This window comes from Oncorhynchus tshawytscha, linkage group LG03, assembly GCF_018296145.1.
Source record: "Oncorhynchus tshawytscha isolate Ot180627B linkage group LG03, Otsh_v2.0, whole genome shotgun sequence".
Classification (NCBI taxonomy): Eukaryota; Metazoa; Chordata; class Actinopteri; order Salmoniformes; family Salmonidae; genus Oncorhynchus; species Oncorhynchus tshawytscha.
The window spans coordinates 66,078,107-66,095,685 of record NC_056431.1 but is presented as its reverse complement, the minus strand read 5'-3'; the positions used below and the strand labels follow the sequence as shown (position 1 = coordinate 66,095,685).

The 17,579-nt window shown below is 44.6% G+C and overlaps 1 pseudogene; it reads left to right on the top strand.

The window, feature by feature from the left end:
• Positions 1-246: 246 nt before the first annotated feature.
• The window catches only part of LOC112247085, a 29,245-nt pseudogene continuing 11,912 nt past the window's right edge, over positions 247-17,579 (top strand).

Here is a 17,579-nt window from a genome sequence, read left to right as displayed (position 1 = left end):
CCCTGGCTATCCGTAAATTAAAATAAGACAATGATGCTGTCTGGATTGCTTAATATAAGGAATTTAAAATGATTTACACTTGTACTTTAAACCAAATACTTTAGCCTTTTACTCAAGTAGTATTTTACTGGATGACTTTCACTTGAGTAATTTTCTATTAAGGTATCTTTACTTTTACTCAAGTATGAAATTTGGGTACTTTTTCCACCACTGTTCCTATGCAGAAAAAAATACGTCAAATAGTTGAGTCACTACTGCGCGCTCCGCTGTATGCCACGTACAGGTTTACGTCGACAAGCGGGCAGACTTCCTCATGTGAGGCTAGGATTCTGTGTTTGCCAGCCCTGGGTTAAAGATTTTGGCTGACAAGGTCCTGAGAGAAATACCGACACAACAGTGGGATTAAGTCGTCCAGTTACAGGTGGGATACATATATCTGTCTGTTTCGATATGGCTAATATTGACAACCTGGATCACAGTTAGCATTTCAACCTAACGAATGATACTAGCATCGGGTTTGTTATGTTTCTAAAGTCACATTTGTTTTATTTTCTCAAAGACCTCTCTTAAATTGTATACATAATGTTATCGGTGCAATGATATTGTTTTTTGTATTAAATTAAGTAGAAGTTTCATTCTCTGATGCTAAACTGTGAATTATTTTGCAGGAAGTCAACATTCTGACTATAAATGGGAGTTTTGAGTTGGTCTGTATTTGGCATGGTTCTACATCCTGTCAGTTACAGGAAAATTGGCTATGTAATGATCCAACTTGGCTTTCTTTCTAGCTAGTTAGCGAGTTACATTCGTTTTGACACCTCTAACAACAATACAATCATCTAGTTATGTTAACTAACAATATAACCAGTGCAACAGATTTTGAGCCAGAGTTAGTTATTGGCATAACAGCAAACTAACGAGCTGTCAAATTACCACGCTAGGTAACGTTAGCTATCATGTCATGAATCACTGCAAATAAAATGACAAGCTGTAATCCCGAACCTCGCACTTTCATTAGTCAGCAAGTTAATGGAATGACTTCTGTACAAGCCTTATGTTAAATTGAGATGGGTGTCATAACTTGCTATATTATGCGAACTATCTAGACGGACACCTTTTGTTGGTAGCTAATTTAGCTAGCTTGTTTGCTAGCCAAAGGCCAGACCAACAAGTTCAAATCAAGATCAACTAAAGTAGTTGCATTTGACGTGATTGAATCTATATATTGTAATTGTTTTTTGATAAAAGGCCTATCTGGGTGTGGACTGGATAGGGAAGGGATTGTTCATCATAAACTAATCAGTTCAGCTAGTGCTTATATTATTCTGATGATATTAACCAGTTGTGTGTCATGAATCATGATCCACTCAACACATTCTACAAACTCACTCTTTCAATTCAAGTTAGTACTTGGCCTATATAGGCCCAAGTCTCTTTGTGGGGATGCATAAGAACCGGCCTGCCAGCTCAGCCTGCCATTTTTTTTTTTTTTACTTTTGAAGCAGAACTGTGTACTATATAGTAAAGTGGTTCCTAGAGGGCAGTGACCACTGACCAGCTGTAGTGCATTCTATGTCATGCAAAGGTAAAGATGAGTGAATCCAATTGGGTTGCTAGATGAATGATTCTTCCATTTTCCCATGGTCCAAACACTTTGTATCTGAAGGATGTTTTAACTGATGGTGCTGATCTGTTTTTCAATGGTTGTTTGTGGCTCACTAATCATCTATAGCAGTGGTTCCCAAACTGGGGTGGGGGGGACGCATGACAAAATATCTAGAATTGCAGGAAACGAGCTTTAAACCTGCACAATTCTCTTCACCAACAAGAGGGGTGTGAACAGTTTGTGTCATGAACAGTGCTTGTTCCTATAGAAACCTACATGATTCCTGTGTAATGTTCCATCTCCTTCCTGTTGTGATGTCCCCTCCAGAGGTGGGAGCAGTAGACTGTACCATGAACGGACAACTGGACCTGAGCGGCAAGCTGATCATCAAGGCCCAGCTGGGCGATGACATCAGACGCATCCCCATCCACAATGAGGACATCACCTATGACGAGCTGGTGCTGATGATGCAGCGTGTCTTCAGGGGCAAGCTGCAGAGCAACGATGAGGTCACCATCAAATACAAGGACGAGGGTAAGCATGGAAGGGGACTGGGCCGTTCTGGAATAAGATGGATTATCACAATACTGGTAGTCAGTGTGCTGCTAACTACTTAGCTTCCTCCACTGTCCGACTGCCCCATACTGGGCTCAAACCAGTGATCCTCTGCTTAGCAACACAAATGATAGCCCTCCTTGACAACGTGTAAACCGATAGAACCATACAAAAGGTACCAATTTGGATGGCTCCATCCGCAACATTTTAAGATAGCTGTGAAATAAGTTTACGTTCTTAACTCTGATGCGCTAGCTAGATGCCATCTGATGCCTCAACATTTAGCTGCTCCCTGCTGGTAATGGAAACGGATGTTCTCTTCCATACACTTGAGAATGCATCCTCTCCTTTTTTAGAGTTATTATTGGAAGTAAGAGAATATGTTAATGTGAGGGTTTCTACCTCACAGCTTTCACCAATTCAGTCATTTCACAATAGTCATTATCTTAGGAAATAAGGATTCATTGTGAAAGTATTGGAACGTGGCCTCATTCTGATTTGGGTTCTGAATGATGTTCCCTGCTCTCTTCTCTTCCTGTAGACGATGACCTCATTACTATTTTCGACAGCTCGGACCTGTCTTTCGCCATCCAGTGCAGTAGGATCCTCAAACTCACTCTCTTCGGTAAGATATTATCATACACATACATAACCATCCCTTCCTTTTTTACTATAGGCCTAAGTGCTGCTCTGCCAAGCACGCCCATCCTTGAATAATCAAAACAACTTGATTTTTCCCATAGGATATTAAAGTAGGCTCATTCTGTTTTTCTAGTCTTTGTTATGGTACTGTACTATATAGAACTTATTTCCTTTGTATCCTCTTGAATGCTCATTCTGACTGTTCCATTCCAACAGCACCCTCTCTCCAAAAGTTAAGGTTCATTTCCAGGAACATGCCACAGGGAGGCAGTCTAGTTTCATAGTTTGACATTGAACCTGAGGTCTTCATAGATCTACCTGAACTTGATTACCCGAGATCCGACCCAGTCACATTTTGTAGTTAACCCTCGGATCCCGGGTAGGATCCCGCTCGGTGGCCACGGGCCTCGGATCTTTGTGAAAATATGTGAAATACTGACCGGATCCCAAATTAAATTTGAAGAGTTTAGTTCCTAAACAACATTTCATACATTTTAAATGTTATCTTAGGGCTAAATGACTGTCAGGGGGGGTCCCTTTTCATCAAATCAGACGTGTCATTTTGTGACAAAAGGCAAATTTGCTTTATTAAAACAAGCCATTTATGTGATGTGGGGTAAAATAGCCTACTTGTTGTGAGAGAGGAGGACGCAACAGCGGAAAAGAGTGATAGCACCTAGACTATATAAAGTGAGTTTCTGAAACATTGAGTCAGTCGTTCTTTGCTGACGTGAAGAAGAAACTGAATGAAAGACCGTAGAGGGAGGAAAAAACAACAGTCATCTGTATACCCCTCATTTATGTACATTGTGGATATGAAGGGGAAAAGGGTTGCCCATATTGTCAAGACCTTTTTTTTTTTTTTTTTTTTTTTTTTTTTTTTTTGCATTGGATCCGTCTCAGTCCACTGCATCTGCTGATGTCACTTCCGCACCCCAGGCTTAGACAGGGCTTACCTAGACAGTTGTGTGTTCAAATAACAGTTGAACTAATGTTGAATGTCTCGAGTCAAGTGTGATATTTATCAGCATAAAGATGAGTGGCTCATTTATGCTCTAGATTTGTGGCTTTCGTTCAAAATAAATAAGCTATATAATGCAGAGTTATTTACACATTCTTTCTGATCGTCTTTAATAAAGAACAGATATTTGACTAAGTTAATCTGCTCATGTTTGCGTGTGTGCGGTAGACTCATTGCCGTAGGCTTATCTGCAGAAATATTGTATTTCTAATGTTGGAAGGCTGCCGATATGATTGTGTAATGCATGGATAGGAATAAGAAATATCAGGACAACTTGTCTCTTCAACTCTCAGGACAGTAGGACTACACAGCCGTGGCATGGATTACTTTTCGATCAAACCCATATCCAAACCAGACTGATTCTGCGGGCCTAAAGGCTATATCTCCATTTAATTTAGAACAAAAAATATTAGGCTATTATATGAGTTAGACCTGAGTTGTAGAACAACATATTTTGGTAGGCTATAACACTTGCCAACGTCCTAAAATCACCAAATAAAAATCCTTGAATCTAAAAAATGTGGTCAACAGAAACATGCAATTATAGCGTTGGTATACTGAACTCTAGATCAGGGATCATCAACTAGTTTCATCCACGGGCCGATTTTTAAAATAAATAATAATAATTAGAAAATTATTGAGCGGATGGTGGGGTGTCTGGAACATTAAACAATTTTTGTCGACTGCAAATTGATTGCAAGAAGCCCAAACAGAGATAATATTTGACTAAATCATTTTAAACCTTGCTTACATTTGTATATGATCATGTCTCTCTACTATGCGGGGGAATATTTTAACAGATTTCCAAAATTCAAATCACTTGGGGCTGATATCCTGGTGTTTATACAGTCTTATGTCCAGCAATGAAAATTATAAAATAAAAATATATTTGTTTTTCTCAAAAAACGTGAGGCCAAATAAAACCACCTTGCGTGGCAGTAAAGCTAAAAAATAATGTTTATTTCTTATCCGTTTAAGTCGGATACAGACCTGACCCAATTTGGATCAAATTCTCTCTCAGGTCGGACATGTTGTGTCAGATCTGGTCCACCTCGTATCCGAACTGGATCGGATATTGATTTTCCCCCCAAAATACTGGATCCTGTTGGTTGGGTAGAAATGTAATGGTTCGGATCTCAATTTTTGGATCCAAGAAGACCTCGACATTGAACTCCTACTTCGTACCCCTTGACCAGTTTTTCTCTCCTGCCAGTATCATCCCAAAGGCAGTGTTCCTATGCTGGTTGGTTAGTAGAGGCACCAAGCTATACTTGAAAGTTATTATAATTTTTGTAATACTTTTCATATGTCTCTCAGGAGTTGAGCTCCATCTGGGGCTCCATGTTGTCAACCCCTTTTCAGAGAGTTTTAAGAGTGTGCTCTGCAAAGGATGGCAGATGGATGACGAGGACTTTTGTCTGGTTTTGTCTGCTTTAGGCCTAATCATCATAATGCCTTCTGATCTTCTGCCAGCGACATCCCTGTCCCTATACTGTTGTGTGTGTGTGTGTGTGTGTGTCTCCATGTCACAGTATTGTACTCTGGCCATGTGTTATGCTTCCGCCTTTGTTTCACAGTGCAGAAATGTCAGATATGTGTAACTGTTTACACAAACACACCTCTCTCTCTCATCTCCAATGCCAGCAGGCCCCATGATGTAATATCCTGTGCTCTGTTCCCAATTACACCCCAGTGTCCCTGAACTATCCCTGCTATTATTAGAGAGGGAGCGGCAGAAAGTAAATGTTTTGGGGATATTTGACTCCATCCCGAGACGTTAGTGCCGAGGCCTGGAGCGCCAGCACGTGCCGCCGGCCGTGACCTCACGTCCTGCCGGCCGTGACCTCACGTGTAGTCGATATTCCCAGTCATGTGTACAGGGATTGGGAGCAGGAGGGAAGAGTAGGATTCATCCCGACGGCCCGTCTCCATCCAGGGCCTTTTTCTGACCCGCTGGGTCTCTGCTCACACAGGAATCTGGAATTCTGTCTGTAGAATGCCCTTGTATGTCATATACTACAGTCACATTGTCACATATACCATGTGTCCAAAGCTCCCATCAAGCATTTCAACTGAGCTTTATTTGTTGGGCTTCCTGTAGTGTAGAACCGTGCTCATCTGTCTGTACTAGTTGTGCTCCAGGAGTTGAGTGTTGGTCACATCTCAAATGACTCCCTGTTCCCCATTGAGTACACTACTTCTAGCCAGAGCCACAGCCTTAGTGTCGCTTTGTGGTTTCAGTCATGTGGTTTCTGTGTCAAGCCAGACTACTGTGGGACTGCTCACCTCCCTGCTCTTTTTGTACCCATTGATGGGCATACTCTCCCTCTCCTCTGTGCCCCTATAATCTCTATCTATTGATTCATTTCAGTCCTGATGAGGATTGTGTTGTGCTATGGCAGCCTGTAAGACTGGGACTCATTGAGATGATACAAGGTTCCCAAACTTTTTCACTCCGGCTCCCTCTCCAGCATTGGGGAACATCTTCCCCCTGCGTCTATTTCTATGGGCAGAAGCTCTGTTCATGACACAAACTGTTCACACTCCTCTGCATTCACACAGGACCAAAATAAATCTACTGGACTCATGTTATAGTGATCAGAAGGACTGTCTGGTACAGATCACTGTATCCTATAGCTCTGGGATGCTGCAGGGTGGATGGAGAGAGATTGAAGAGGTGATCCTCACCCTTACCATTGTGAAGTTCCATACCACTATATATTTGAACTGTAATAATGTTATATTGTCTCACACTGATTTTGTCTCGTACTCTTCTCACTCGTCCCCCAATATATCTTCTCCCTAGCTTTCTTTCTCTCTCCCTCTCTCGCTGTCTGTCTCTCTCTTTGTCTCTCGCTCTCAATTCAATGGCAACGTGCCACAAATCTTGCTGCTGTGATTGCCTACTGTGTTATTTGGCCTAACATGAAGGGGAGTTTATCAATATTTTATTTGTTTTTAAATTGTTTATGGGTCCGAGTGATCTGTGGGAAATACACTGAACAAATCAAATTGTATTTGTCACATACACATGGTTAGCAGATGTTAATGCGAGTGTAGCGAAATGCTTATGCTTCTAGTTCCGACCATGCAGTAATATCTAACAAGTCATTTAACCTAGCAATTCCACAACTACTACCTTATACACACAAGTGTAAAGGAATGAATATGTACATGAAGATATATGAATGAGTGATGGTTCAGAACGGCATAGGCAAGATGCAGTAGATGGTATCGAGTACAGTATATACATATGAGATGAGTAATGTAGGGTATGTAAACATTATATTAAGTAGCATTGTTTAAAGTGGCTAGTGATAAAAACATTTCCATCAATTTCCATTATTAAAGTGAGCTGGAGTTGAGTCAGTATGTTGGCAGCAGCCACTCAGTGTTAGTGGTGGCTGTTTAACAGTCTGATGGCCTTGAGAGAGAAGCTGTTTTTCAGTCTCTCGTTCCCTGCTTTGATGCACTTGTACTGACCTCGCCTTCTGGATGATAGCGGGGTGAACAGGCAGTGGCTCGGGTGGTTGTTGTCCTTGATGATCTTTATGGCCTTCCTGTGACATCGGGTGGTGTAGGTGTCCTGGAGGGCAGGTAGTTTTCCCCCGGTGATGCGTTGTGCAGACCTCACTACCCTCTGGAGAGCCTTACGGTTGTGGGCGGAGCAGTTGCCGTACCAGGCGGTGATACAGCCTGACAGGATGCTCTCGATTGTGCATCTGTAGAAGTTTGTGAGTGCTTTTGGTGACAAGCCGAATTTCAACCAGCCTCCTGAGGCTGCGCCTTCTTCACAACGCTGTCTGTGTGGGTGGACCAATTCAGTTTGTCCGTGATGTGTACGCCGAGGAACTTAACTTACTACCCTCTCCACTACTGTCCCGTCGATGTGGATAGGACGGTGCTCCCTCTGTTGTTTCCTGAAGTCCACAATCATCTGCTTTGTTTTGTTGACGTTGAGTGTGAGGTTATTTTCCTGACACCACACTCCGAGGGCCCTCACCTCCTCCCTGTAGGCTGTCTCGTTGTTGTTGGTGATCAAGCCTACCACTGTAGTGTCGTCCGCAAACTTGATGATTGAGTTGGAGGCGTGCATGGCCACGCAGTCGTGGGTGAACAGAGAGTACAGGAGAGGGTTCAGAACGCACCCTTGTGGGGCCCCTGTGTTGAGGATTAGCGGGTGTAGATGTTGTTACCTACCCTCACCACCTGGGGGCGGCCCGTCAGGAAGTCCAGTACCCAGTTGCACAGGGCGGGGTCGAGACCCAGGGTCTCGAGCTTGATGACGAGTTTGGAGGGTACTATGGTGTTGAATGCTGAGCTGTACTCGATGAACAGCATTCTCACATAGGTATTCCTCTTGTCCAGATGGGTTAGGGCAGTGTGCAGTGTGGTTGCGATTGCATCGTCTGTGGACCTATTTGGGCAGTAAGCAAATTGTAGTGGGTCTAGGGTGTCAGGTAGGGTGGAGGTGATATGGTCCTTGACTAGTCTCTCAAAGCACTTCATGATGATGGAACTGAGTGCTACGGGAGGGTAGTCGTTTAGCTCAGTTACCTTAGCTTTCTTGGGAACAGGAACAATGGTGGCCCTCTTGAAGCATGTGGGAACAGCAGACTGGGATAAGGATTGATTGAATATGTCCGTAAACACACCAGCCAGCTGGTCTGCGCATGCTCTGAGGATGCGGCTGGGGTTGCCGTCTGGGCCTGCAGCCTTGCGAGGGTTAACACGTTTAAATGTTTTACTCACGTCGGCTGCAGTGAAGGGGAGTCCACAGGTTTTGGTAGCGAGCCGTGTCAGTGGCACTGTATTGTCCTCAAAGCGTGCAAAAAAGTTAATTAGTCTGTCTGGGAGTAAGACATCCTGGTCTGCGACGGGGCTGGTTTTCTTTTTGTAATCCGTGATTGACTGTAGACCCTGCCACATACCTCTTGTGTCTGAGCCGTTGAATTGCGACTCTACTTTGTCTCTATACTGACGCTTTGCTTGTTTGATTGCCTTGCGGAGGGAACAAAAGATGAGAGAACCGATAGGGAGGAGGTCAGAGACCTGACCGTGTGGTGCCAGGACAACAACCTCTCCCTCAACTTGATCAAGACAAAGGGGATGATTGTGGACTACAGGAAAATGAGGGCTGAGCACTCCCCCATTCTCATCGACGGGGCTGTAGTGGAGCAGGTTGAGCTTCAAGTTCCTCGGTGTCCACATCACCAACAAACTAACATTGTCCAAGCACACCAAGACGGTCGTGAAGAGGGCACAACAAAGCATATTCCCCCTCAGGAGGCTGAAAAGATTTGCCTTTGATCCTCAGTTCTACAGCTGCACCATCGAGAGCCTCCTGATGTCGTGTCTTTACTATCATTAACTGAAGACTTATAGTTTTAATTAGTTATTACGCGATCAACTGATTAAATGCGTAACTAATTAACTAGGGAGTCGGGGCACCATGGAAAAATATTCAGATTACAAAGTTATAATTTCCTAAAATAACTTTTCAGGTATTTTATCTGATCAATTAGTCTTCGAATTAATTAATTGTTTATTTTACCTCACGTTAGTCTCATTCCAAACGTCGTAAATTGTTGGTTATCTGCACGAACCCAGTCTTCACTGAGTCACCATACATCAATTGTCTTAAATCATTTATTTATTACTAACTAAGTAATTCACAGAAATGCATAAACAAACAAGGTAAATGAAATGATAGGAGAATGTGCCCTAGTGGGCTAAACCGGCATTGCGGCTTGTTAGACAAAAAGGAAGTGGTGGTCGACTAAAAAGTCACTACAGAGTTAATAATTATAACAATTGAAATGCTATTCCTTTACACATGAACGCTCACTCATTCGGGAACAATTGCAAATCAATATATATATTTACGCTCAGTGTGTCTTGATCACTGGTGAAAAGTTCACTTCTTTTGTGGAATTGTCCGTCTCTCTCCCTCTCTCTCTCTCGATTGTGGTTAGAGGGGATAGTTCAGAGTGACATTCGTTATAGATGGATGTTTCGGCGGTTGTCGTTCTTCGCGTTCAATGATATCGAATTCCTAGCTGCAGACTAGTAATTAATATCAAAGACTTGTTCCCATTCTGTCGGTTTCGATAGTCTAAGAGTCTAACCACGTGTTATGGTTAAAAGATTCAGCAATGGTCTGCAACCTTTTTGTCCTCCCTTGATTGAGAGAATCATGGTCTGCAACCTTTAGCCATCTCATAATTGAGGTAAGCTCAGTCTGCTGATAATTTCTTAGTTGGGTTTTATTCAGAATTGCAGAATAGGGGCTGTCCCAGGAGGCCTGACCCTAACTGGGCTTAGGGGCGGTCCTCTGATTTAGTTCAAATCAAAAGGGAATTGTATTTTTCTTCATTCAACAGTCCACAATCATATTATACAAACAGTATCATACTCACTCATTCATCTTATACAACAATTAGATGTAAACATCATATGTGAGGCTATTATATAAACAGCGTTATGGTAATTTGGCCACACCGTCTCCCATGAGCCTCACCAAGTTGTGACAAACGGACCAGTTCGTAGCTGGATTCTTCACAGTTCTTTTACACTTTCTCCGGAACATGGAATTTGTTCGTACCTCAAGTTCTGTGAGGTGGAAGGATTTCCTTTGTCCTCTATGAAAGTTTACCCTCTCTCTACTATGTGGCCATGTGGCAGGATCTTCTCAGGAATTTACGACCTCTGACCACAGCAGCCTAGTTGGAGGCAAGGGGGGAGGCAGCGAGAGGGGGATGGGGTTGCTATACCCAAAGAGGCCAACGTCATGACACTGGTTGCATCACTGCCTGGAATGGAAACTGCTTGGCCTCCAACCGCAAAGTACTACAGAGGGTAGTGCATACGTCCCAGTACATAACTGGGCTTCCTGCCATCCAGGACCTCCTTACCAGGCGGTGTCGGAGGCTCCAGCCACCCTAGTCATAGGCTATTCTCTCTGCTACATCACAGCAAGCGGTACCGGAGTGCCACGTCTAGGTCCAAAAGGATTAACAGCTTCTACCCCCAAACCATAAGACTCCTGAACAGCTAATCAAATGGCTACCCAGACTATTTGGATTATCCCCCCCACTCTCTTTTACACTGCTGCTACTCTGTTTATCGATGCATAGTCACTTTAACTCTACCTACACTACCGTTCAAAGGTTTGTGGTCACTTAGGAATTTCCTTGTTTTTGAAGGAATAACACACAAAAAAAGTCCATTAAAATGACATCAAATTGTCAGAAGTACAGTGTAGACATTGTTAATGTTGTAAATGACTATTGTAGCTAGAAACAGTAGATTTATAAAAAATGTAAATATAAATGATGGCTAATCCAAGTTGATCTTTTTAAAAAGCTCATTAGAAAACCCTTTTGCAAATTATGTTGGCACAGCTGAAAACTGTTGTGCTGATTTGAAGAAGCAGTATAACTGGCCTCCTTTACTCTAATTGAGTATCTGGAGCATCAGCATTTTTAGGTTCAATTACAGGCTCAAAATGGCCAGAAATGAAGTACCTGCAAAACACCAGTCTCAACATCAACAGCGAAGAGGTGACCCCTGGGATGCTGGCCCTCTAGGCAGAGTTGCAACGAGAAGGCCAGCATCCTGGAGTCGCCTCTTCACTGTTGATGTTGAGACTGGTGTTTTGCGGGTACTATTTAATGAAGCTGCCAGTTGAGGACTTGAGGCATCTGTTTCTCAAAGTAGACACTAATGTACTTGTCCCTTAAAATGATAAACTTGGATTAGCTAGCACAACGTGCCATTGGAACACAGGAGTGATGGTTGCTGATAATGGGCCTCTGTACACCTATGTAGATATTCTATGAAAATCGGACATTTCCAGCTACAATAGTCATTTACAACATTAACAATGTCTATACTGCATCTCTGATCAATTTGATGTTATTTTAATTGGCAAAAAATGTGCTTTTCTTTCAAAAACAAGGACATTTCTAAGTGACCCCAAACTTGTGAATGGTAGAGTATGTATATATTTTTTTAAATTGTGGATCACATTTTTATTTGGCGTACCCCCTACGGCATTAGGCTTACCCCAGTTTGGGAATACCTGCTCTACACAACATGGAGGTTGGTTTATGGTAGAGAAATTAACATTCAATTCTCTGGCAACTACTGTTAGACAATCCTGCAGTCAGCATGCCAATTGCACACTTCCTTAACTTGAGACAACTGTGGTATTGTGTTGTTTGACAAAACTACACATCTTAGTGTCCCCAACGCAACGTGCACCTGTGTAATGATCATGCTCTTTATTCAGCTTCTTCACATGCCACACCTGTCAGGTGGATGGATTATCTTGGCAAAGGAGAAATTTGTGCACCAAATTTATGAGAAATAAGCGTTTTGTGCAAATGTTAAATTTCACTGATCTTTTATTTCAGCTCATGCTTTACATGTTGCGTTTATTTTTGTTCAGTCTATGTATCTCTAATGTGGTAACATCTTTCTCTTCTCTCCCCCCACAGTGAATGGTCAGCCGAGACCTCTGGAGTCCTGTCAGGTAAAGTACCTGCGTAAGGAGCTCATTGAGCTCAGGAACAAAATCAACGGTCTCTTGGAATGTCTGGAGCCCCCCTCAGAACCTGGCCTGGCTGCCTCCGCACCAGACAGGGGTACGTGCGCGCACACACACACACACACACACACACCTACCTCTGTCTTTGCAAGTGTGAAGTGTGTTTTTAAATAATGTAATTATCTACTGATGTGCATATTTGTTGTATAACTTTATGAAGTGTACACACAGATACAGGCTGGTTGGTTTTATTACTTCCTAAACCCTCTCTATAACTTCACTATTTAGCCCTGAAAAGGGTGGTCCTCTTTCCTAAACCATCCATTGCTTCTAATCCAGTGGACCAATCACGTTCCACACCTGCGCTATGTTTAACGCCAGGGGCGTTTTCACAGCATGCTTTGCATCAATGTTGTTCGCTAGCTGACTTGTGGTGGACAGCAACAGGTGGATTTGTTTTTCCAAGGAGAGAAGTGTAAAAAATGTTTTTACGAGGTGTTTCCTTTGGCATGTTTATGCCGCTAATCCGGGGTAATGAGTTGATGTTTCAATGATAAAAGATAATGGAATGCTCTGCTTATTTGCATATTTGACAATGTATTGTTTGTGAATGTGTGTATATTGATGTGTTGACATGCATCCCCTCCCATCCACTTCCTCTCTCCTCCAGACTCGGTGGATGTGTGTGAGGGTAGGGTGGTGTCAGCGGTGAAGCAGGCCCCGGTCCCAGTCAGTGCGGCCAGCATGTCGGCCTTCGACCCCCTGAATAAGCAGGACGAAGTCAGCAAGAACGTCATCTCCGCCTTTGGCCTGAGTGAGAACCATGTCCCAGGTAAGGCCGCCCATCATTGCTATTACTTTATGTTTGTATTTTTTTATGCAGTCTTCTGACTGACCTTGCCCTCACTCCCCACCCTGTTTGATTTCTCACTTTTCTCTCTCTCTGTCTCTGTTGAGCGTCTGATACATACCCCCTTTGTCGCAGGATGGGGATTGGGGGGTGCACAATTTTGGTATTTTACTTAACTAGGCAAGTCAGTTCAGAACAAATTCTTATTTACAATGACGGCTTACCCCGGCCAAACACTAACCCGGACGACGCTGGGTCAATCACGGCCGGTTGTGATACAGCCTGGAGTCGAACCAGGGTCTCTAGTGACGCCTCTAACACTGAGATGCAGTGCCTTAGACCGCTGCCCACTCTGGAGCCCAAAATTAGTGGTGGTTGGGCCTGTTGCTCTGCTCGTGGCCTGGGCATATGTGCGGCTCTCATGTTGAGGTCTGCTGCGGGGCGGGGGGCAGAAGGGGCATAGGTCTGATCTGGGGGGACCTATATAGGGTGTGGCCAGGGTTTGTTTGGGTTGGTCTCAGCTGGTTGGGGTGTGGCTGGTGACGCTGTGGTCTGGGTGTAGGTCCTCTTGGTGTGGGTTCTCTCGGTGCAGGTGTCTCGTTGGTCTGGACGGGGTGTCCACTGCTCTGTTGCTCCTGTGTGAGGTGCTGCGGTTCAGGGTGACGTCCTTCTGGGTCCTGGCAGAAGTTGGGATGGCTGCCTTGTACAGGTGGACCTGGTCGTAAAGGCTGTTAAAGTCCAGGTTGGTGGGCCAGGTAGACATTAGGTTTTGAGGCAAAGTCCTGGGAAATGCTGTCATTCACCTGTTCTATGGTGGCTGGGTGGAAGTATTTTCGTGGTAGCAGGGTGGAGATAACCACTTGTACGTTGGGGGAAAAGTTTATTCTCTTGAATTGATTTGCCAGTTGAGTCAATGAGGAACACAATTTCTGGCTTTTGTGCCCTCAGTGGATGTGTGGGGGCTGTCAGGGGAGCTAATGGGGGAGCTGACGGGAACTGTTTGTTGGGTTGTCTGTCCTGTTGTGGTCCCGGTCTGAGATGGGCTCTCTGTCACACCTCAGCATTCTCACCTCCTTGTGCAGTACTGTTAGCTGTGCCGTGTGTTTCTCTCTCTCTCCTCCTTCACTACTGTTAGCTGTGCCGTGTGTTTCTCTCTCTCTCCTCCTTCACTACTGTTAGCTGTCCCATGTGTTTCTCTCTCTCTCCTCCTTCACTACTGTTAGCTGTGCCGTGTGTTTCTCTCTCTCCTCCTTCACTACTGTTAGCTGTGCCGTGTGTTTCTCTCTCTCCTCCTTCACTGCTGTTAGCTGTGCCGTGTGTTTCTCTCTCTCCTCCTTCACTACGGTTAGCTGTGCCGTGTGTTTCTCTCTCTCTCCCCTCCTTCACTACTGTTAGCTGTGCCGTGTGTTTCTCTCTCTCCCCTCCTTCACTACTGTTAGCTGTCCCATGTTTCTCTCTCCCCTCCTTCACTACTGTTAGCTGTCCCATGTTTCTCTCTCTCTCCTCCTTCACTGCTGTTAGCTGTGCCGTGTGTTTCTCTCTCTCTCCCTCCTTCACTACTGTTAGCTGTCCCATGTGTTTCTCTCTCTCCTCCTTCACTACTGTTAGCTGTCCCATGTGTTTCTCTCCCCCTCCTTCACTACTGTTAGCTGTCCCATGTTTCTCTCTCTCTCCTCCTTCACTGCTGTTAGCTGTCCCATGTGTTTCTCTCTCTCCCCTCCTTCACTACTGTTAGCTGTCCCATGTGTTTCTCTCTCTCTCCTTCACTGCTGTTAGCTGTGCCGTGTGTTTCTCCTTCCTTCACTGCTGTTAGCTGTCCCATGTGTTTCTCTCTCTCCCTCCTTCACTGCTGTTAGCTGTCCCATGTGTTTCTCTCTCCCCTCCTTCACTACTGTTAGCTGTCCCATGTGTTTCTCTCTCTCCTCCTTCACTACTCTTAGCTGTCCCATGTTTCTCTCTCTCCTCCTTCACTGCTGTTAGCTGTGCCGTGTGTTTCTCTCTCTCTCCCCTCCTTCACTGCTGTTAGCTGTCCCATGTGTTTCTCTCACTCTCCTCCTTCACTACTCTTAGCTGTCCCATGTGTTTCTCTCACTCTTCTCCTTCACTACTGTTAGCTGTCCCATGTGTTTCTCTCACTCTTCTCCTTCACTACTGTTAGCTGTGCCGTGTGTTCCTCTCTCTCTCCTCCTTCACTGCTGTTAGCTGTCCCATGTGTTTCTCTCACTCTCCTCCTTCACTGCTGTTAGCTGTCCCATGTGTTTCTCTCACTCTCCTCCTTCACTACTCTTAGCTGTCCCATGTGTTTCTCTCACTCTCCTCCTTCACTACTCTTAGCTGTCCCATGTGTTTCTCTCTCTCCCCTCCTTCACTACTGTTAGCTGTCCCATGTGTTTCTCTCGCTCTCCTCCTTCACTGCTCTTAGCTGTCCCATGTGTTTCTCTCTCCCCTCCTTCACTACTGTTAGCTGTCCCATGTGTTTCTCTCACTCTTCTCCTTCACTACTGTTAGCTGTGCCGTGTGTTCCTCTCTCTCTCCTCCTTCACTGCTGTTAGCTGTCCCATGTGTTTCTCTCACTCTCCTCCTTCACTACTCTTAGCTGTCCCATGTGTTTCTCTCACTCTCCTCCTTCACTACTCTTAGCTGTCCCATGTGTTTCTCTCACTCTCCTCTTTCACTACTCTTAGCTGTCCCATGTGTTTCTCTCTCTCCTCCTTCACTGCTGTTAGCTGTGCCATGAGACATGAATCCCTCTCAATGATGGAGGAGCAGTGTAGTTGTGGGACCTGGGTATGTTCGGGGGGGACTATCCTCGTCTGCAGGACAGTTTGAAGTGGTGATCAGACTCACTCAGGGTCGGGGGTCGTCACAGAGAGATTTTCCTTCTGTGCTCTCTCGCTCTGATCCCATAAAGGTCCTTCTGAAAGTGCATGAGGATGCCCAGACGGGTACATGTTGACGAGTTGATTACATTTCCTCTAGTATTCTGAGTGTCTAGCCTGGGCCAATACCCTCTCTCTTGACATAGGGGTAGTGTGCTCTTATAGCACGGTGTCATGCCAGGGGATGGTCTGTGCGGAAAATTAAGTTGCTTATGTTTCCCTCTTTGCAGCAGTCAGCAAATAGTGTGTCTGGATTGTCCTTGAGGAGTTTATTTTTGTAGTTATTCTGTGCAGTTTTATTTTAAATATCCATGGGGTACTGTACTTTGATGACATCTGCATAGGGATACACCAGGGGGCTTCAATGGCCTCTGCATTTGGGTGGGGGAGGCTATGAAACTGCTGCCATTGTTAAGGCTCAAGAGTTTTCACACACATCACTTCAGTGCTAATTAAAGTTGCAGCCGGGTCAGGTCAGTTCTGTCCTAGCAGCTAATTAGCCTTAGTTCATTTTGTTATATAAAGCTTATTAAATATATTTTACTTTTTGGCTCCAAAAGTAGGTTCAGACTGAGTAATGTTCACTCAGTTTTGTGTTGGATGCTATTTCCAGGTTTCCGCTGTGTTTCTTCTGCAGGTTTTTGTTTGCTCTATGTTTTTGTCAACTGTCCTTGGCAGTTAGTATCCATTCAGGTCATTTTGTCAAATCATGTTTTGAGGATAGTGTCCCATAGAGGATAGTGTCCCATAGAGGATAGTGTCCCATAGAGGATAGTGTCCTGTATGTCCTTGTGGGGGAAAAAATCAAAGTTTATCTACATTTATCCAACTCTATATGTTTTATATATTTCTGTCTCTCTCTGCTCATGCTCTGTAATCTCATCATCCTCTCTCTTTCTCTCTCTCTCCCTCTTTCTCTCCCTCTCTCTAGCCCCCCCGGGTGTTTCGTCTGTGGAGCGGTCAGATACTCCAGACAGCATTGCATCATCCTCGTCCGCCGCCCCCCAGCCACAGGCCCCCTACGCAGGGATGCAGCAGGGACCCCCAGCATCCCTCGACGGTTAGGAACACGCACACAGTAACCATTACCACCATATCTCTGCATGAATGAATATATGTAGGAAAATGTGGGGAGGGAGGTTATCAGTGTGGGCCATTGTAGCCATTGGGTGGTTTAGCACCTCCAAATATCTGGGGTTAACTGGGATCCCTAAAAAACTGTTGTCTTGTCAAGACGGTAGAGCGAGTTCACCCCATGACAGTTACCAGAGGTCAGTTTGTGCTTTAAACTGATCTCAGGCCTGTGCCTCAGGGCAGCCTTAATCCAGTTGATGTGTTGTGGTACACCTCTCTGGCGTGGCAGCATTAGGGCCTGGGACAACACTACTTGAGCAAAAGGGCCCATCACAGAACTATGTTCCAGTCCCCTGCACTGCCAATGGCATGTTGTTTTTCTGCTCTTATTTCCACTTTGT